This window comes from Schistocerca nitens, chromosome 1, assembly GCF_023898315.1.
Source record: "Schistocerca nitens isolate TAMUIC-IGC-003100 chromosome 1, iqSchNite1.1, whole genome shotgun sequence".
Classification (NCBI taxonomy): domain Eukaryota; kingdom Metazoa; phylum Arthropoda; class Insecta; order Orthoptera; family Acrididae; genus Schistocerca; species Schistocerca nitens.
The window spans coordinates 184,620,175-184,643,757 of NC_064614.1; positions in this window are offsets into that span (position 1 = coordinate 184,620,175).

The window sequence follows — 23,583 nt, forward strand, 5'->3', positions numbered from 1 at the left end:
TCTTTAAATGACAGATAACTATGTAAAACTCAAATGTTCCATAGGTTATGTGGCCTGTCATATATCCTCACTCAGTTTCTAGACTTTTCACAACATCTGGTTTCTAGGGAAATCTATTAAGAGACTGATCGCATACGTAAACAAAGCGATGTATGTGAGGTAATGGCCAAGCAACACACCCAACTTACAGATAATATGGGTACGATCTTAACTGACTAAGGCTATTAGGAAAACCATCATAGTATTAACTTGTGGTTGTCTACAGTAGCATGCGGTCGTTTTACAACACTAGTGATAGGTGTTGGAACGCCAGGCAGCTAAGATTTAGAAGGAAAATTCTGCTGGGACTGCAGGCATGATATGAGTGTCTTCCATGAATTATGGAGATGAATACTTTCTATTTAACTGGACAGGTTGGTAAGTTGTCTATAAATTCTCTTTCTACAACTTGCGGAAGATCAAGTATCGCTGTCCCTTGTGTACACTTGAAAGGTGATGGACTATGACTCATGTTATGAATCCATGAATGCTCAGCACATACAGATGGAATGCGAGAAGTTGCAGCATGGGAAGCAGTAAGCTCAGAAAGCTGAACTTAATTAGCAAATGATAATAATTAGCATGGAGAATAAGACTGAACCATCAGCATTTAACAACTATGGGTCATTTGTAAACTGACTACTATAAACAGTAAATTTAACATGCAATTAGATGACACTCTTGTTGACAGAATTCGGTCATGCGTTTTCGAATAAGTTCAATTAATTGTTCACATCATTAATCATAATATCATGAAGGTTTAAAGACACATAAAATGTAGATTATCAATGCAGCACAATCTGGAGGGAAAAATAAATAGTCCCAGTCAACGTAACCTGGTAATAGCTTGTGATATATATCTGCAGAAGGTTTTCTAGAACACTGATTTGAAGAATAAACTAGAGAGAACAAAGACGATTAAACAACAAAATGCTTTTACACAACGATTGTGACAAAAAAAGCAAAAGTAGAGTGGAAAACAACGCAGAGTGAGTTCAGAGACTGCAGATTACAACCTTTCTCGTAGGGAACAATGCAACATTACCTTAGGGATTAAATAAAAATGAGAAACAGAATCGAAGTAAACTGATGCAGACAAACGAACAGAAGTTAGTAGATTCTTATGTCTTATCGATTAAGAGGGTATGGCTACAGTGCACAAGTTCGCACTGGACAGTTACTGAGGTGAAACTTTGCGGTGCTCTTTTCAAAGAAATTTACATAAATGGTTTAGGGAAACCATAGACAAACTGAATTAGGATTTTCGGATGAAGATTTCAATCGCCGTCCCTGCAAATGCGAATCAAATGCGTCATTTATCTCGGAAGATAAATACAAACTATAGAATTGTGAAAAATGTCAATATATGTTTGCCTACGAAGGCAGTTGCTCATTTGTGGAATGTAGGTGTAATGTTGTACAGTATTCGTTATTAAAATTGGATGAACATGGTATTTCACAACTTGTGCGAATTATTTCAGATATATGGACTGTTCAAATATGTGGACTGTTCAGTGATGAAAATCCATCTACTGAAGGCATAGGGACCATGTACATAATTTTTGTACAAAGTCAGTATTTCGACTAGCTTGACTTTGACCTCCATCTTTTAATATCTCTTAACGTCTACTCTTTCGAAGTTTACATAATTACTACTCATATCATCTTCTATTAAGTATTTAGTATACTCTAGTCTTTGTGTGCCACTACTTTTTGTGCTCTCTTTTGTACCTTTCGCCACCAACTGAATTATTCCTAGATGAGCCTGGACTGCCACTTCTTTCCATATGATGACTTCTTTGCTTTTCATACGCAGCACCTCTACAAAACATTATACTTGCACTTGACGGAGCTAGGTCGCTGGTCTCTGGTGTTTGGCGTTAACCTCTGGAGACAGCTGTCAATTAACCCTTGCATCTCGGCTTCAAAGTGTCTCCCTCAACCTCGGATTAGACCACTCCAGTCCTCAATTCACTGCAGAGATTCCACAAAATATCATTTTCACAGTACGTATGAAAGCTTCTTTCCCAAATCAATTCCTCACAGAGGTGCACGATTTAACACATGGTCGACAATGCATGATTCTGCTGTGTCGCTCGACACGAAGGTATGCTACCTCGAATCCTCCAGGTGGATGGAATTTTCGGTGCCAGTCCTTGTCAGAAGAGTGCAGCAGAGATGGTGGCATAACGTTCCTGGTCATTCCTCTTTGCTCCAATGCCTAAGATTAATTTACAAACTTTTAAAAATTGCCTTATTGCGGTTATTCCAAATCTCTCCACAGTGTCTGGTGATGTGAGGGCATATGACGCTGTTGATGGTGGTTCACTTGTCATATGGGGACATTAAGTTCCGTGGCCCCATTGGTGTTATTTGAGAGGAGTTGGTTATAACCTACAACGGTTTTCATCCTCTCCCTTCTCTCAACTTCATCATACAATACAAACATAGCACTACACAAAACACTCATCCACTGCACTTACCTGCACTCTTCAAATACACTCTAAGACAAGAGGAGTCTAAAAAACGACGCATCCCGAAGGTGTTACACCAAACTGGGCATTAACAAAAAATGCAAAATTGTAATTTAGGGCCTGATGGCGGAATGTGTGAAGCTGTAGCGCAGTTACACTGCGAATCTGGCAAGAATGGTAAACAGGGGACTTTTCGATACCAATGCATAAAATCTTTGTGAATTTCATTCCATGTACTCAGTTTGACAGCAACTATGTCTCAGAGACAGGTGCGTGAACAATATATGCAGATGTCAGCATTTAAGAGAAGACGTATAGTTGGACTCAAAGAAGCCATTTGCAGTAATTGGCGAGTCGTTCGACATTTGAAGAGGACAGGTACCACTATTCGACGATGTTGGCAGGAATGGATGAACAATGGACGAGGATAGCTCAAGAAGAAAGGAGTCGCCCTAGAGAGAGAGGACAGAACGAGAGGACCGAGCAATCATCAGAGAAGCACTCGGAGCACCAGATTCATGATTATCATTATCACCAACCTGATGTGCAACTGGTCCTTCAGTGATCACGACTATTAAGAGGTGGCTCACAGAAAAGGGGTTGAGCTCACGGCGCCCCATTGGGCGCTGTACACCAACAAGCCGATTTGCAGTGGTGTCGGTCATATTCAGCCTGGTATCTCACTGACTGGAGTAGAACTGTCTTGAGTGATCAGACTCTCTTCGGACAGAGTCCCAACGATCTGGAGACGCCCCAGACAGCGATGGAATATTAGCTTCACTGTTGCCCACCATATGGCCCAACAGCTAGGAGTGATAGCCTGGGGTGTCACTTCTTTTCATAGCAGGACTTCTTTGTTTGTTATATGCGGCACCTCTACAAAACAGCAGGAAAACGACCATATTCTATGCCCCGTTTTGTTGCTCTTTCAAGGCAAGCCATTCTGGCCTTACATTTCAGCAAGGTAATGTCCATCCGCACATGGCGATAGTTTCTATTAGTTGTCTTCGTGCTTGCCAAACCTACCTTGGCCCTCAAGGTCGCCAGATTCACCCACTGTAGAGATGTTTGGAGCGTTATGGGTTTATGGGTAGCCTCCCCCCCCCCCTAACCATGCCGTGACTTTTGCTACATAATGCGCCAACTGAACAGAATTTGGGGCGATATCCCTCAGAAAGACGTCCAATAAGTCTGTCAATCAACGCCAAAATGAGTAACTGTTTGCGTAGGGGCCAGAAGTGGACCAAGGTTACTGACTTGCTCTTTCTCTTGAATAAATCATCCAATTTTACTGAAATTGCACTCATTTAATCCTGTGTACATGTAAATCACATCTACTAATTTCCGTCCCATTCGAATGATTCTTTCCTCGTGCGTCGTGAGTGTACATATGCAACACCGGTCTCAGAGAACCGCATGCAAATGGTTTCAGTGTGCACGGAAGGCCAACACGGTCAATTTTTTCTTTTTATTTGAGCGGCGGGAGGGGGGGGGGAAGGTCATTGGTCTTCTTACTGTTTCATGCTGCCCCTCACGAATTCAGCACTTGCAACCTATGTCCTCAGTTATATGATGGATGTATTCCAGTCTCTGTCTTTCTCTATAGTTTTTGCCCTCTACAGCTCCCTCTAATACCATGGAAGTCATTCACTGATGTCTTAACATATGTCCTTTCTCTTTGTCAGTGTTTTCCACATATTCCTTTCCTCTCCGATTCTACGCAGAACCTCATTCATTACCATATCAGTCCACCTAATTTTCAACATTCGTCTGTAGCACCACATCTCAAATGCATCGACTTTCTTCTGTTCCGGTTTTCCCACAGTCCATGTTTCACTACCATACAACGCTGTGCTCCAGACGTACATTCTCAGAAATTTCTTTATCATATTGAGGCCTATGTTTGATACTAGTAGACTTCTCTTGGCCAGGAATGCCCTTTTTGTCACTGCTAGTTTGCTCTTGATGACCTCCTTCTCCTTCTGTCATCGATTATTTTGCCGCCTAGGTCGCAGAATTCCGTAACTTCAGCTACTTCGTGACCATCAATCCTGATGTTAAAGTTTCTCGCTATTCTTATTTATACTACTTCTCATTACTTTCGTCTTTCTTCGATGTACTCTCAATGCATAAACTTTACTCAGTAGACTGTCCGTTCCATTCAGCATATCCCTTTCACTCAGGATAGCAGTCATCAGCCAATCGTATCACTGATACCCTTTAATCTAGAATTTTAATTCCACTCCTGAACCTTTCTTTTATTTCCATCATTGCTTCTTCGAAGTACAGATTGAACAGTAGGGGCGAAAGACTACAGTCCTGTCTTACTCTCTTCTTAATCTAAGCATTTAGTTCTTGGCCATCCACTCTTATTATCCCTCTTGGTTCTTGCACACATTGCATGTTACCCGTCTCTCCCTATGACGTACCCCAATTTTTCCCAGAATTTCGAACATCTTGCACCATTTTACAATGCATAACGCTTTTTCCAGGTCGACAAATCCAATGAAAGTGTCTTGATTTTTCGTTAGTCTTCCGTCCGTTATCAACCGCAACGTCAGAATTGCCTCTCTGGTGCCTTTACCGTTCCTAAAGCGAAACCGACCTTCATCTAACACATACTGAATTTTCTTTTCCATTCTTCTGTATATTTTTGTCAGCACCTTGTATGCATGAGCTGTTAAGCTGATAGTGTGATAATTCTCGCAATTGTCAGCTCTTGCAGTCTTCGGAATTGTGTGGATGGTAATCTTCCGAAAGTCGGACGATATATTGTCAGGCTTATACATTCTATACACCAACGTGAATAGTCGGTTTGTTGCCACTTCCCGTAATGATTGTAAAAATTGTGACGGAATGTTATCGATCCCTTCTGCCTTATTTGACCTTAAGTCCTCCCAAGCTCTCTTCAATTCTGATTCTATTACTCGGTTCCCTAAACTAAACTATACTCCTCCAGAACAGGCCATGAAGGCTCAACGGTACCGACCGGCCGCCGTGTCATCCTCAGACCAAAGTCGTCACTGGATGCGGATATGGAGGGCCATGTGATCAGCACACCGTTCACCCGGCCGCATGTCAGTTTCCGAGACCGGAGCCGCTACTTCTCAATCAAGTAGCTCCTCAGTTTTCCTCACAAGGGCTGAGTGCACCCCGCTTGCCAACAGCGCTCGGCAGACCGGATGGTCATCCATCCAAGTGCTAACCCAGCCCGACAGCGCTTAACTTCGGTGATCTGACGGGCACCGGTCTCACCACTGCGGCAAGCCCGTTGCCACTGGATCCCCTACCTCTTCTAAATCGTCTCCCCTTTCTTCTTCTATCAGTTCAGAAAAATCTTCCCTCTGACAGAGGCCTTCATGTACTATTTCCACCTATCAGCTCTCCCCTCTGCATTTAGCAATGGAATTCCGGTTGCACTCTTAATGTTATCACCCTCGCATTTAATTTCATCGAAGGTTGTTTTGACTTTCCTATATGCTGCGTCAGTCCTTATGACAGTCATTTCGTTTTCGATTTCTTTGCATTTTTCGTGCAACCATTACGTCTTAGTTTCGCTCCACTTTCTATTTATTTCATTCCTCAGCTACTTGTATTTCAGTATTCCTCAATTTCTCTGGACATTTTGTTCTTCCTTCTTTCATCGATCAGCTGAAGTAATTATTTTGTTACCCATGGTTTGTTTACAGTTAGGTTCTTTGTTCCTATGTTTTTCTTTCCAGCTTATGTGATTGCCCTTTTTACAGACACCCATTCTTCTTCAACTGTACTGCCTACTGAACTATTCTTTGTTGCTGTATCTAAAGCCTTAGAGAACTTCAAGCCTATCTCGTCATTCCTTAGTACTTCCGTATCCCACTTCTTTGCATGTTCCTGACTACTGTCTTAAACTTCAGCCTGCTCTTCATCACTAGTATATTGTGATCTGACTCTGTATCTGCTCCTGGGTACGCCTTGAAATCCAGTATCTGATTTCGGAATCTCTGTGTGACCATGATGTAAACTAACTGAAATCTTCCCGTATCACCTGGCATTTTCCAAGCATACCACCACGTGTGATTCTTGAACAGGGTATTCGCTATTACTAGCTGAAACTTGTTACAGAACTCAATTAGTCTTTCTCCCCTCTCATTCCTTGTCCCAAGTCCATATTCTCCTGTAACCTTTTTTTCTACTCCTTTCCCTACAACTGCATTCCACTCCCCCATAATTATTAGATTTTCATCTCCACCTGCGTATTGTATTATCCTTTCAATACCTTCATATAATCTTCATCTTCAGCTTGCGACGTCGGCATGTATACCTGAATTATAGTTGTCAGTATTTGTTTGCTGTCGATTCTGATAAGAATAACCCCATCACTGAACTGTTCACAGTAATACAGTCTCTGCCCTACCCTCCTATTCATAAGAAATCCTACTCCCGTTACACCACTTTCTAGTCCTATCTATATTACCCTATACCCATCTGACCATAAATCCTTGTCCTCTTTCCATTGCACTTCACTGACCCGTACTATATCTAGAATGAGCCTTTGCATTTCCCTCTTCACGTTTTCTATCTTCCCTACCACACTCGAGATTCTGACAATCCACTCCCCGACTCGTTGAACGTTGTCCTTTGGTTTACTATTCAATCTTTTTCTCATGGTCATCCCTCACCTCTTGGAAGTTTCCTCACGGAGATCAGAATGGGGAACTATTCCAGAATCTTTTGCCAATGGAGAGACCGTCAAGACACTTTTTCAGTTACAGGCTACATGCCCTGTGGATACACGTTATATGTATTTAATGCAGTGGTTTCCATTGCCTTCTGGATCCTCATGCCATAGAACACATGATTCTTCCGCCTTTAGGGACAATTTCCTACCCCGAGGGAAGAGGGTGTCCAGCACCTCTGTCCGCTCCTCCGCCCTCTATGACAAGACCGCTGGCAGAATGAGGGTGACTTCTTACGCAGGAAATCTTCGGCCATCAGTGGTAATTATTAATCAGAACCTGAGCAGTAACGGGTTTCGGCCCCGGGACCGATGACATTTTAATTAGTATTCAAAGACGCTATCCCTAGACCACGTGTCACACAAGAATTATATTTGTACCAGGTTTCGTTAGAATCGTCATGATTAACTGAGTTCAAGATTCCTGTCCGGCAATCCCAAACATTCTAACAAGAGCGCCTCCTCCACTCCATTCCCCTTTTCTTTATCAACTTCCCTGTTAAATTTCGTAGCCACATATCGTGGGGGCATTTCATGTGCCGTTTACTTCAGAACTATGATTCCTTGCCAGTGGGTCTTGTTTCGAGCATAACGAGTTGTGTAGGCGCCAGTATGTCAGTCTCTGTATGTGGCACTGTTTACTTGTAACTGCACGTGAATATGTTAAGGCGTGAGTGGGGCGAGCTCAGTGCCTGTCGCGAAATATGGCACTCTGTGCGGTGGAGTCGCCAGCGTTAAAAGTTCAGTCTGGCCATCTTCCGTAAATTCCGCCGTGTCCAGTGGGGCTTGGCGAAGGTTTATAATCTAAGGCCTGTGACCAACTCTCAACGAAAAGCATTAAAACTCTGGGTTGTTTCAAGCATATGGACACCGGTAGTACAGTTTCCAAGTTGAGCAATGAGTTCCACACAATCTGCCTTAAGGGGTTCTGTGAGCAGCATGAGGTTACACCATGGCACATAACTTTTCAGTTCCGCATGAGATACTGAGCAATTAAGTTGTGGATAATATTGGAAACAACAGAAACGGATTCTGATTAGGGAGCAGCATTGATCAAATACTGGGCTTACCATCTTGATTTTTGCATTCATTGTTCTCTAAATCTTTGTAAGTTCATCTGCCTGGGAATGTTCACTACCACAAGACACTAGTACTTTGCAACAGTTATATTTCACTGTCTCACGGTCACAGCCTAATGTTTCACCTATAGCATTGTTAAAAATAGTAACATGTAGCCAATATAACGCAAATGCTTATTATACATGATGATTGCTACTATAGGTACAAAACAAAGAGGCGAGTAGACATCAAAATAAGCAGGTTCGAAAACCAATGGCTTCCTCAATTCGACTTGCTACGGTTGAGCACGTGAACACATGAGGATCTAAACTTTAAATATGAACTTCGGGAGAAATGCTTTACAATGTTCCAGATCACCGCCCATCACATGAAGACAAGCTTCTGCACATCCCTTCATCGATGCCTGTACACCTTCAAGAATCCCAGAAGTTTTCCACACAGAAACGCATCGGGAGGACACTGTTTTGGCGAGCAATGACCTATACACTTGTCAAAATGCTGTTTACCAGTAGAAATACTCCCGTAATGAGTATACAGAAGGTTTACACAAGGGAGATGAAGACAGTAGTATGGAAGTGGAAGAGGATGTAGACGAAGGTGAGATGGGAGATGTGGTACTGCGGGAAGAATTTGACAGACCACAGAAAGATCTAAATCGAAACAAAGTCCCTTGACTAGACGGTATGCAATCAGAGCTCCTGACAGCGTTGAGAGAGCCATCCATGACAAAACTCTTCTGTCTGGTACACAGGGTGTATAAGACAGGCAAAATAATCTCAGACTTCAAGAAAAAACGCAAAAATCCCAATTTAAAAAAAAGTAGTGGCTGACAGTTGTGAATATTATCGAACTGTCAGTTTAATAAGCTATGGTTAAAAAATACTAACACGAATCTATTAAAAAGGAATGAAAAAAGTGATAGAAGCCGACCTCTAGGAAGATCATTTTGAAATGTGGAGAAATGCAGGAACACGCGAGGCAATATTTACCCTACGACTTATATTAGATGATAGGTTAAGGAAAGGAAAACCTTAGTTTATAGCATTTGTAGATTTAGAGAAAGCTTTGGCAATGCAGACTGAAACACTCTCTTTGCATTTCTCAAGATATGAGGCGTAAAAGACAGGGAGGAAAGGCTATTTACGACTTGTACAGAAACTAGACAGCACTTAGAGTCAAGGGAAATGGAAGGGAAACAGTGGTTGAGGAGGGAGTGATATAGGGTTGTAGACTATTCCAAACGTAATTCAATCTGTACACTGAGCAAGTAGTAAAGGAAACCAAAGTCCAGGGTGTAGGGAGAAAAACTCTGAAGTTTTCCGACGACCTTTTAAATCTGTCAGAAACAGCAAATGCATTGGAAGAGCAGTTGAACCAAATGAACAGTGTCTAGAATGGAGGATATAAGGTGAACGCCAACAAAAGCCGAACAAGGATAATGGAGTCTAGTCGAGTTAAAACAGGCGTTGACGAGGTAATTAGAGAAGGAAACTAGGCATTTAAAGTAGCAGATAAGTTTTGCTATTTGAGCAGCAAAATAACTGGTGATGATTGAAACAGAGAGGACGTAAAATACAGACTGGTAGTGGCAAGAAAAGAGCTTCTGAAGAAGAGAAACTTGTTGAAATCGAATATAAACTTAAGCGTTACGAAATCTTTTCTAAAAATATTTGTCTTGAGTGTCACCATGTATGGAAGAGAGTTTATACAAGAAGATAATAAAAGATTTTGAAGTGTGATGCTGTGAAAGAATGCTGAAGATTAGGTAGACAGATCACGAAACTAATGAGGAAGTACTGAAAATACCTTAAGAGAAAAGAAATTTGTGGCACTACCTGACGGATCGGTTGGTAGGAGACATTCTGAGATATCAAGGAATCATCAGTTTAGTATTGGGGGGAAGTGTGGGTGGTAGAAATTGTAGAGATGAGTACGGTAAACACATTCAGAAGGATATCGTTTTTCGGAGATGAGGAGACTTTCTGAGGATAGAGTAGCATGGAGAGCTGCGTCAAACCAGTCCCCGGACTGAACACCCGCACAACAACAACAACAACAAATGGATGATGATAAAATCAAATGAGGGCAGGTTATGACTTCGCAATTTACTCCAGACGTGTGATGTTTCGAAATAAACGTAGCCTTAAGGTACGTTTGCGCTTGCGCAACTCCCCGAGCGCAGATGGTGCACGCGGCAGTTGCACGAAGAGGCAAAAGAGTCGCATGTACCGGAGTAATGTCGCGCTTGCCTCTGATATGCACGCACGCGCCTCCGCGAGGAGGCACGTATTCGCTCACACCAGACTGCGAGAGACGTGCAACGGTCGTGCGTCTATCATAAATTCACTCGGTGTGGTATTTTGTTTTACTGTTTCTCACTATTAAAAGATTCAGTTTCTCGCACGCATTTAAATTTGCCTTTGCGTTAGCACTTCGGCAGAGTGGTCTAACGAGAAGCACATGGAATACGAGCAGTATTACTGCGCTTTTTCTTTCTTTTAGCTGATCAGTGCCACGGACTGTAAACACAGAGTGAAAGTAAGTAACAGTCTACAGCTGCTCACAAATAAGAAACACATGGAAACAGCTAATGGAAAAATGAATAAAATACGCTTTCGCTCGTACCTCCGATGAGTACATGCTGAATAAGAGGAGCAATTCTGGCTCCCTTGATGTGCTGAAGCCGTCCTGGTTCCTTTATGAGCTGGTTTTATTTATAAATCGTTTGCGCCGTCGAGAGCAAATGAAAGAACACCGAAATTTCTTACAGAAATGCGCATACATAAAGTACTTTCTGACTTGCAAATGAAATTGGAAACCGAACATCTGATGTCATTTCTTCATTAACAGTCAGAGAGTCCTTGTGTGTGGTAGAGACATATACTGCAAAATATGTTCCCCTCTATGCTTCACAAATTTCGTCTCCCACCGCATCGACCTTAGCCAGTGAATCGAATTCACCAGAGCAACAACGAATGGCGAAACGTTTACGACAATTTCAGTACATCAGGCTATGAGTTCTCCACGTGAAGAAAAAAATTTCCGTTCCCAATAAGCTGAAGGAATTTACAAACATGTTGATGTGATGACTAACTGTTTTTCTTAATATAAAGTTTTGTCATGTTTACAGTTCATCATTATGTTTAATTTTTGCGATATAATATATAGACCCTACTTCTTGACCGGTCAACTATAAATATTACGAATCTAGCAAGTGTTCCATTCGATTCCTAACATTACATACAAGGCTTGCGTTTAGAGGGCACGCTTTGCTGCAGCCTGGCTGAAGCACATCGCCAGAACACCTGGCTGGTTCTGATAATCAGACCAAATACTCGCTGTCCACGCGTACAGACTCATTTCTGTGGGGATACAGGTGTGGGAATGCAAGAGAAGAAGAAGAAGAAGAAGAGGAAGAAGAAGGGACGAACTGGAGGGCACTAAAATTGGAATGGGAGGCGATGCAAGAAATGTATTCATGAAGAGATTTGGATTGGACTGTGTTCCGCATCGGTTCAATAAGACATACTATCTCCATCTTATGAGAACTATTGTTTGTTATTTTTTACTACTAATATAAGCCAATTTTGTTATGCCTTGTTGAAAGCCTATCACCTCTTGGGAAATTTTTGACAGAATGTTCAAATACAGTTTAGATGAAGTTTTTTCCTAAAAGCGTACCCCTAACTTTTGGGGAAAGATGACGATATTTTTGCTTGGTAGGTGACTTATTCTGAGGGCAGTTTAAGGAAATAATACTACTTAGCCATCCGGCCCCTGTGGCCCAAGAGCCCGTCTTCCCCTAAAACGTAGGCAGCGAGGCTGCTATCGCCCTATGGTGCCGAAAATATGCCGGTGTAGCAGGGTATGTGAGAGAGAAGGGACGTCGAAGCATGAGTAAGTTGTGGAAGAAGATCTAACTTCGTGATCTTAAAGGAAGGAGAACTGTGGAAGTTAATGTGCGAAACTAAGACTTTCTCTATATTGGCGACGAAATCTGACTTTAAAAAACGCTGTTCAACCTTCACAAGAGCAACAAGCATTTTTGTGAAAGATTTCTGGTGAGCATAGCTTAGATATTAAGAACAAATACTGCCTAACGAATGACTAATCGTGTAAAGATACTTTGCGTGATAAGCTTAGCTCATGCAGGACAAATGTGCTAGTCTTCTGAGTTGATCATCTCTTCAATAACCAATAACTAGCTGAGGTGTTGGAACTGAAATTAAAATGGTTCAAATGGCTCTGAGCACTATGGGACTTAACATCTGAGGTCATCAGTCCCCTAGAACTTAGAACAACTTAAACCTAACGAACCTAAGGACATCACACACATACATGCCCGAGGCAGGATTCGAACCTGAGACCGTAGCGATCGCGCGGTTCCAGACTGAAGGGCCTAAAACCGGTCGGTCGCAACGTCCGGCTGAACTGAAATTTATCAAACTTCTTTACCTAGTTGCACCTCAGGAACTGTATTACTTCTCCTTACCTGACCGCTGAAAATCACTAAGATAGTTGGGTCATGCAAAGCAAAATTTAATGCGCACCTTTCTTTCGGAACAAACAACAAGGGGACATGGGACCAGATCCAGTGAAGCAACCTAGGTTTCATGGGAATGGACAAGGCCACGTGGTTGTTCATATGGGCGAAGGAAATCCTACAATTCAGTACTTATGCATGGGCAAAATTTGAAGATGAATGTTATGATGTTCAAACGAATCCTGCAGATATGGTAGCCCATCATGGACAAATGCAAATCATCAGTACAATTGTTACAAGAGCTTGGAAATTACATTATCATTTGATAAGATCCAAAGTGGTAGCTACAAAATGTTTTCACATCCTTTTATGGAAGAAAGAGAGAGAGTGAGTAAGACAGGGTTGGAGAACGGGGGGGGGGGGGGTGGCGGGTGGCGGGGAGGAGGGGATGGAGAGGGATGGAGGTATATTCCAAGCCATTGTTATTCACGGATGAATTAATTATTCATCGCTACTGCCACACACGTCTGCACATGGGTTCGAATGGATCACGAAAGAATATTGAAATCCTTCAGCAAACTGAGCAAACACGCGATCGGATAAGCCATTCTGAATAATATACAGGGTGAGTCACTAAATATTGCCACCTAGAATAATAACTCCGAAAGTATGATAGTAGCTGAAACGTTTGTGGGACAAAAGTTGCATGGGACAACAGGGGATAGCCGGCCGGTGTGGCCGAGCGGTTCTAGGCGCTTCAGCCTGGAACCGCGCGACCGCTACGGTCGCAGGTTTGAATCCTGCCTCGTGCATGGATGTGTGTGATGTCCTTAGGTTAGTTAGGTTTAAGTAGTTCTAAGTTCTAGGGGACTGATGACCTCAGATGTTAAGCCCCATAGTGCTCAGAGCCATTTGAACCATTTTTTTGAACAGCAGGGGATATAATATGACGTTGATTTTTTGTTGCTAGGTGGGGTCACTTCAGAAATTGAAGGTCAACTTTGTTTTATTAAATGGGATGCTATAGTTTGGTACTTATTTTCTGATAGCAGCCATCAAGACGAATCCTATGACATGGATGAACGTCCGTTTACAGAACGTGTTCGAAGTGATGACCATTGGTATCAATGCAGTGCTGCAATCTTCTTATCATGGACTGAGTGGTATTCCTTATCACTTTGGCACTTGTCGAAGCACATGCTCTGACGATTGTCTCTCGTATATAATGCAAATAGCAAATATTCGCCGAATACGACGTATCCATATAACGTACCATTGACATGTAAACACCATTCGACGGTTTCGTAATGCAACACTGATAGGAAATGATAAGACTAGTATTCTCTATTCATACGAATGTAAATGATGTATTCCATCGAAGAATAAGTCGATATGCTTCTCATTTATGGAGATTGCCAACGATGTTTAATGAGAGAGGCTTATACGCTGAAAGATATCCTCAATGTACTCATCCTACACTTCGCACATTTAAATATGTGTATGATGAATTGACAACAACTGGATATTGAACGCATCGGAAACATACCCGGCAAAGGAAAGTTACTAATGAGGAAACGGAAATTCGTAATCTTTCTTGCCACTGTGGTTCGAGGTCCTTGTGTTTCTTCGAATCAAATAGCAAGAATTTGGCATGAGCCAAAGTAGTGTTATTCGTGTTCTGAATCGCCATATATATCATCCTTATCATAACAATCTCCACCAAGAATTAACTGGTATGAATTGAATGTGTCGCATTGAATTCTGCCGATGGGCTCAATTTCAGATTCAAAGGGATGACACATTTGTTAATTTGATTTTATTTACTGAAGAGGCTACATTCACAAATCATGGATATGTTAATTTGCATAAAATGCATTACTGGGCAACTGAAAATACATGCTGGCTGCAGCACGTTGCACACCAAAAACCGTGGTCGGTGAATGTATGGTGTGGGATTCTGGAGGACAGAATTATAGGCCCCTTTTTCATCGAAGGAAATCTTAATGGTAGGAAGTACACCATATTCCAGCAAGAAACATTAGGTCTGTTATTGGAAGAAGTACCTTTAGGAACAAGGAACAGACTGTGGTTTCAACTCGATGAGTGTCTGGCATATTTTTCGTTGATGGCTGGAAATGAGTTGCAGAGACAATTCCCAGATCGTCGGATTGAACACAGAGGAGATGTGTCGTGGTCGTCTCGTTCGCCAGACTTGACGCCTCTGGATTTTTTCTTGTGGGGATTCATAAAAGACATTGTTTGTAAAGACTGTCCAACTACATCTGAAGATATGAGAGAGAAATTTGTCACAGCATGTGCTTCGTTAAGTTCCGAAATGATAAGGAATACCACTCAATCCATGATAAGAAGATTGCAGCCCTGCACTGATACCAATGGTCATCACTTCAAACACCTTCTGTGAATGGACGTTCATGCCACCTTTGTGAACTTCGTTGACCTTCAAAGACCTTGCTGTTACAAATCATTGGATTCGTCTCGATAGCCGCTATCAGAAAATAAGTACCAAACTATAGCATCCCTTTTACTAAGCAAAGTTGACCTTCAATCTCTGAAGTGACCCCACCTAGCAACAAGAAACCAACGTCATATTATAGCCCCTGTTGTCCCATGCAACTTTTGTCCCACAAACTTTTCATCTCCTACCATACTTTTGGAGTTATTGTTGGTGGCAATAGTTAGTGACTCACTCTGTATATGTGTGGTCTGTTCGTTCGAACACGTCCGTAAGAACACTTTAGTGCAGATGGAGACCAGGCTCGAACTATTACTGGAATCGGCGAAATGCCGCAAGTAACGAAGATAATGGGCAAGGGGCAATACAATAAATACGAGTAAGTTGAGAATTTGGGCCTGACGGAAGGCGCGCTAGTGCAGTCCTTACAGTTGCAACGACTACTGTGCTGGCCAGGGCATCTGGGTAGTTATCAGGAGACTCGGGTTCGGATCCTGGTCTGGTACAAATTTTCATCTTTAGCCAGTGATTTCAATCAGGGCCCTGTTGTAGACAACGTTTGTAATTCCTTTGTGTCTGTTCTGAATAAGCCGATTTGCAAATATACTTGAAATGCAAGAAATGTAAGTGGAACACGAGCGAAATGGGTGGGTAAAGGCAAGAGCAGGCAACAGTCTCACACAGTTACATCAAGCGGCATACTGACTTACGATAACAGCCACCGTCGCCCACACGAAATGGCAGAATCAACTATATCACACGAAAGCCAGACGCGGAGTGAGTTTCCTGTTTCAGAGCATACTGGTCCAACCGAATTTTGAGAGCCTGCACATGAACTCGTTCCTGAAAGTCAGAGTCCCTGAAGCGAACGAGATACTGTATGTTACGCTAGACAGAACAAAAATAGCACGTGCTGGCCGGTCGAATGTACCAGCCAAGCGATGCTTTGACAACAAAACGACTCGCTCGGGGCGTGCTTGCGTGCAGTATTATAGGGTCGCGCACTCTACGCTATCGTGTTCCAGTATATACCAGTTGTGAATTTCGTCGTATTCGAACACCATTTATTTGCTTATTTTTAACACTGCATTGGAACGCTAGAGTTAAGATGAATAAATCGCTTTCTTAAGAGCGGTACAGTTTGCTACACCGACAAATAAGAAGGCGGTTCCCACGACTGGAACGCAAGCCATATATCTGAATCACTTTTAATTCAGAGTAACTCCTGATGAAATATTAGCTTTCTCATAAATTGCAATCGCCCTACGTTGACGAAAATATGCCAGTGTAGGTGGGTAGAGAGGTGAAAGGGGGTGTCGAAGCCTGAGTTAATAGTGAAAGACGATGTAACTTGATGGTCTTAAACGAAGAGGGACTATCGCAGCTCATAAGTGGAACAGACTTTTTCTATACCGGATATTAACTGATGCAATCTACTTTTGACACTATAAATGCTAGAGGCAGCCTAAGCGGCATCAAATCTTCGTTACCGTAACTCCACTATGCAGTAAACCATTTATGTTAAGAATCAGATTAGAAACGTTCAAATCATTGTGGTGTCATAAAATGAGTCCTAAAGAATTCTGTTGCATGACATTCATTTTAGACGGCGTTAGGATGCATTCCAGATTTAATCTCTGCATCGAACATACTCTCAATTTTATTCAATGTTTGATATTAACTGTATCAAATTGAGTAATTGTGAATTATTTTACAGCGTTTGTTAATAAATTCACCTTTATGACATCCCATTATACTATTTGAAGTATATTAGGTACCTTCACATCCAGTCATATGCACATACACTCTCTGCGGATATCACTGCATTTAATTTGCTATGAGATCTGCTACGAAAGCCTACTACAGCGACAGTATCGCACAGAACAGATTGTAGTAGGCCGTAAGAGTCAGTTTAAAAAGTTAATCCTGGAAATGGTTGATTTTAATTTTACAGTCTCGAATGGGCATGAATTAACACATCTATTACAGTTACTTATATCACTTCTATGGACTCGTGGCTAGACTGACAAATATTTGTGGTTTAGTTCTCGAGGGGATCTTTCTACATGGCCTTTATGTTTTGGTGATAAGTTGGTATAACTCTTCTGTAGATAAAGGGTATGAACAGTTTTGCAGTTTATGAGAAAGGTAATATTTGGTCAGGAGTGAACTCTGATTAAAAGTGATTCAGCTATATGGCTTGCTGATAACAGTACAAAGCTGTAATAATGTAGGTCACGAAATGTGTAAACCGCATATTGTGAAACCTTATATCAGATGTAGAAGTATGAAACCGCAATTTCCCTATAGATAGTGCTAGCTGTCAGTGTATGACCTGTGACACCGAATCTGCAGTGCCATCTGCTTCCTGTAACGGCTGTCGACGAATGACAACACACGGTATCCCAAGTTCCATACATCGGTATCTGTTTCAAATCCGTAAACATGTGGAGTTTTGTGCCTATGAACTACGGTTTGCAGACAACATTGGTTTTCTGTTATCGTTTGAAGAAAACTGTTGCAAAATCGCATGGAATGCTTGTCGAAAATGCTCTTGGGAAAACACAGTGTTTAAAGTGGTACAAAAAATTTACAGTACGTCCATTTACAGAAAGTGTTTGAAGTTATGACCATTGGTATAAATGCAGTGTTGCAATCTTCTTATCATGGATTGAGTGGTATTCCTTATCATTTTGGTACTTATCGAAGAGCATGCTCTGACAGTTCTCTCTTGCATATCTTCAGGTGTAGTTAGAACGTCTTTATAAACAATGCCTTTTATGAATCCCACAAGACAAAAACCAGAGACGTCAAGTCTGGCGAACGAGCCGGCCACGACACATCTCCTCCGTGTCCAATCCAAAGATTTGGGAATTCACTCTGCGACTCATTTCTAGCCATTAGCGAAAAATGTACTTACATGTACAGAACGAATGGAATTTGCAATTGTAGTTCATTGAAATATCCTGTCTTAAATAATTTAGAAGTCATGTGAATGAACAAATAACCGTGAACCTTCTTACAGAAGAATCAAAGCATGAAGTGTTTGTAAACACAGGATGTAAATAATGCCTTTACAATGAGATGGGGTAATATCTTTATAAGGACAATGAGATGGGGTAATATCTTTATAAGTCACTTAACTGAAGAACATTGCTTTAAGCATATAAATAAAGCAGGAGGTACCTTATTAATTTAAAGACTTCAGAAACATTTGTGTGCCACTTGAGAAAGGTACGTTATTACTATTTAAAAGAAGTATGGCAAGTGTAAAAATGTTTTTATGCATTGCCTAAAATGTGTTACTTTGTTACGTTTGCTCTTAATATAATCGTTGATACCTGGAGACATGGAAAAGTGGAAGCTGTCAAAACCAAATCACTGAAGCTCAAGGTCAAAGCCAAAGTATCAGTTAAGGAAAAAGTATCAGTTAAGGAAAAAGGTGTGGTAAGAGGTTGAGTGATGCTTGCAACTAGCACTGAGCCCTGCCGAGATCACGATATCAAGAATCACAATTTTTTCCAAAAATAAGTAATAAATTGTTTAAAAGTTTTCAGTAGTATGTATAATACGATAACAACTATAGAGATATAGGTGCTTTGTTAAAAATTGCAGTGAATGGCAGCGTACTGTAATGAAGTGAAAAGAAAAGTGTATATCCTGTCTGATTTGTCTATGTATGTATTAAATGGCTATGTGCTGCAATAAAATGAAAATAAAAAGGAATATACACTGTGTGAAGTGTATATTTGTGTTATGAATGGTAATGAGCCATGATAAGAAACATCACAAATAATTTTTTCATATCTGGTGTGTGTGTGTGTGTGTGTGTGTGTGTGTGTGTGTGTGTGTGTGTGTCTAACAGTAGGTTAGAAAGCCTGATCATCTGTATTACTGTCAGTTGATATTCAGACTGCAGAAAAGTATAAGGATATTGTTATCTTTGTATGTAAAGGCAAAAAAAGAGACATAAATATTGTTTATCATCAAAACCTGATATAAACATAATATGTGAAACATTTTGCATGGTACTATTCGAAGAAAAAGAGAATGTATGTTACCAGTAATTATCTGGCTTCATATTATGTCTGTGAGGCAGTAATTTGGTAGAATGTAATATTGTTTTAAAGGATTAATTTAAAATACTGCATATTCTGTGTTAGTTTTTTCATGTTTGTTGTTTAGTGAACTAAAAATTGGAATGAATATCAATATTGCAAGAGCATGGCTAATAGCCTTCGAATATTACTGTAAATGAAGGAAATGAAACTTAACATAAGTTATATACTAAATTTTATGAAGCTTGTTTAATTTACATAAATACTCCAAATAAATCACTTACTGAAGAATTTGAGTTTAGGGTAATCTGCAGTTAAATTCTATCTCTTAATTACTATAACTTCAGCAACAATCAGAATGCTTCATTCAAAGTTATGTTTTTGATGCTAAGTAAAGATATAAAGTAGACTACTTAGAGGAAAACTGCAAAACGTAAAGGCTATCCCTGCATACTGGAGTACCGTGATTGAACTTATTTCCGTAATTGAAACTGTGCTTCAAGAAACATCAGCTTTTAAAAGAAAACACAGAAAGGGAGAAGTGAAGTTTCTGGTATTTCGAACACCATTTACTTGATATTCTTGACATATCAGTCTTTAATTGTTAGGATCCACTTTTCATGTAATAATTGCTAAGGATGAGCTAAGTGTCATTAAAGCTTAGTTAATATAATTCAGCTACGCAGTAAACCACTTGTTTTAAGAAAGAAATGTCGATTAATATTTTGCCAACAACTTACGACCAATTCTCGTGACAAAAAAAAATGTGCTAGAGAATTCTCTTCCACGCCATACGTATCAGTAAGGGTTCTGATGCATTCTAGATCCGACCTCTGTGGTGAACATGCTCATGACTCTGTGCGTTCCTTGAGACTGAGTAATTAGGAATTATTTTGCTGTGATTGTTATTAAAAAACCGTAATGGTATACCTGAATTTATTGAAAGTAAACTGGATACCCATATATCCAGCCATAGTCAGATATACTGTTTGTAGCTCTGAACGAATACAGCGTGTTATGAGATCTACTATGATGGACTACGTCTGCAAGAGTGCGGCACAGAACAGGTAGGAGTGAGTTGTGAGCGCCAGTTCACGAGGTTAGTGCAGGAAAGTAGCTTTAAAGTCTCCAGTGGATAGGAACGATCAGTTTTACTGCACGTTGCTTACACGACTTTCTACTGAATCGTGGCTAGGCTGAGAAATATTTATATAGATCTAGTGCTCGAGAGGATCTTGGACAGTACTATCAAACTATAAAGAGCATGTATTGCATTAGTTGTTTTGTTTTGGCATTGCGTGGATCGGCAATGGAACAAAGAAAAAGAGATAACATTTTTATGGTTTTGAGTGTGTCGTCAAATGTGTAACATGAAATATAATTATTTAAATGTGTACCTCTTACGTAACTGTATTAATTAAAATGAGGAAAATGAAAAATGTGACACATTTTGTATACTGACCAAGCACTACCAAACTGATATTCCATTATTTCCGTGCCTGCGAGTTTTTATCAACCGTGCAGAAACATAGCGATGAGTCTCGCTTCGGATTGCGGCCAATGCGACGCTAATGTGTCAGTAGAAGATTTAGTGAAAGATCACAGGAAACAGTGATTCTCGAGACCCATACGCCTCTAATTCATAGACTCGTCGTGTAGGGAAGTATTGAATGTAACAGTACTGATTTAGTGAGTGTTGAAGAAAGGCTGGGTGTAACCAGTATGTGGCTAGAATGGTGAACTATGTGGTCGTATACTTTAAAAGAAAAAAAGACAAGTAAGCTGTGGATAACTAAGAGAATTAAAATCTCATGTATGGCTAGGAGGGAAATTTATGTAAAGGAGAGAGTAAGTCGACATCCGACATTACTTGCATACTACAGAAAGTAGTATTTTAAGCAAAGTCATTAAAATGTTGATACATCCCCTTATTAAAAAAATGATGAATTACTGTGCTGATAAACCGCTTAAGTTATTTGATTTTAAAAACAGCTGAGCAGAACTGAACGTACTCAGACATTTCTCTCTTTACCTATTCTGATCAACACGAAACTGACACACAATAATTTAAGCGCAACGCAATCTGACTTTCAACAATCCCTACAAAAGAATGGCCCTGACTAACAATAACCTACACCTTTCATGAATCAGTTACCTCACAAAAATCTTTGTTACTCGAACTACCGCAGTACAGCGAGTGCCAATTCTGCCAGCTAAATAAATGATTCTAACTACTGAAGGCACTAACTACTGATAGGCATAGTTATCAAATGAAAGATTTTGATAGAGAACAAACAATGTATTTACCTTAATAAGATTCCAAAGTCATAATATATATATATCAGTTCATGATATCCAGTATTAGAAATTACCTCTTTCTGATGGACACACGTCCACAACGTCCGCTCTCAAAATTCTACCATCTCTCTCCTCACATCCACCACTGCTGGCGGCTCACCTCCAACTGCGCAACGCTACGCGCTGTTCACATCTAACTGCCCAACACTATAATAGCAAAAATTCCAACAATGCAAACCAGCCACAGACTGCACACAGCACAGTCAGTGATTCTCATAAAGAACGCTACGTGGCGTTACCAACATAAAAACCTAAACAGCCTACTTACAATGTCCACAAGCGTGGATGTCCTGACAGAAATAAATAAAGCAGATAATGATATTAAGACTATGTGGGACATTGTCAGAGGGCCGACAGGACAGCCATTCAGTGAACAAGATTCGATAACAGTTAAACTAAACGACAATGTTGTGACGGATGATTCACAAGCTACAAGCACTTTTACAATTATTTTCTAACGATAGTAGCAAATACAGGATTAAATGCTTCGGTTGAAGAATCAAGAGAATTTTGAAATAGGACAAAATTATTTTATTTAATTGTGGCAGGGTGTTACAGCAACCAGTTTCGGATTATTTCAGAATAAAAACACTTGCGAAATTACTTAATATCAATGACCTGTTTCACCCTTTTGGGGCATCAGATTTTCTATAACAACAAGAAACCAATCAATTAGAAACAAATAGAGGAAGGGGCATGGTTCTATCTTGCACAGCTACGCAGGTACAATGAAGTGAAAGTAACAGAAACCTATATAAAAGTGGCTGCATATGTAAGCCAACAGCCGTACTGCCATGTAAAATGGAGAATGGACGCAACAGTAAGTGGATATGCAATACAAAAGCTATTATACAACAAATTAAGATGCACATATGCGAACCATTGGAATCATATGAAACCATAAAAGCAGAAAAAGCAGAAAACAATGGATATAATGATTATATAAAAATGGTGTCTCAAGATATGTTACTAATACTGTAAAACAGAGTAAAATAGTTGAATTATAAAGTACACAACGTATGCATACAAGACCAACAACCCAGACATCAAGGCATTAGGATCAGGACAGTCGTAAGCATTGAAAACTAGAGACAAAGACGTATTTTTCGTTATTAAAAAAAGAGTTACCGAATATAAAAGGTGAAGTCACCTACGGTAAAGTAATACAACTTCCACAACGAAAAAGTTAAAAATTAGGCTGTCGATCAAATAAAAGCCATCATTGCAGCGACGTTCCAAATACCGGTTAGCGTTTTATCATATTATACTTGATTTCTGCTAATCAGTTGCTGAACGATCAGCATAGAGATGTTCAACAATTTTCAGCTCCTCGATCAGATTGAGCTTTTCCTCCTTCTGAGTAAGGTGTAATATTCTCAAGTTTTCCAGTATGGTAGGCTGATGCCCACTTGGCTGAAGATGGTCAGCAAACGCAGAATTCTGTATAACGTGGCCTTTCTTGGTTAGCATGTGCTCGCTGAAACTGATCTCATAGATGCTGCCGGTCTAGCCTATATACGACATTTCACAATCACTGAACTCTAATTTGTATACGCCCGACCCTGCTTACTTATCGAGGCATTCATTGAGAATGTTAACTATGCTGAAGCTTACTACCGGTAGTGAAAACAACACGTTAATCCTGGTTTTTAAAAAGCTTAGCCTTGTGATAAGAGAGGTTCCTCATGTACGGGATCTTCACAAGTTTGGACCTCGAAAACAGTGTGAGATGGAGACCTCTGTGCTCAGCTACTGCTGTTTTTTTCTTTTTCTTTATTTAGCTTATCAACGACTGCAGAACTGTAGGCATTATTTACATAGATGCATTTCAAATTCGCTAACTCTTCATCTATGGAGGACTGGCTGAACGGTATCCCACTAATACGGTGCACCATAGATTG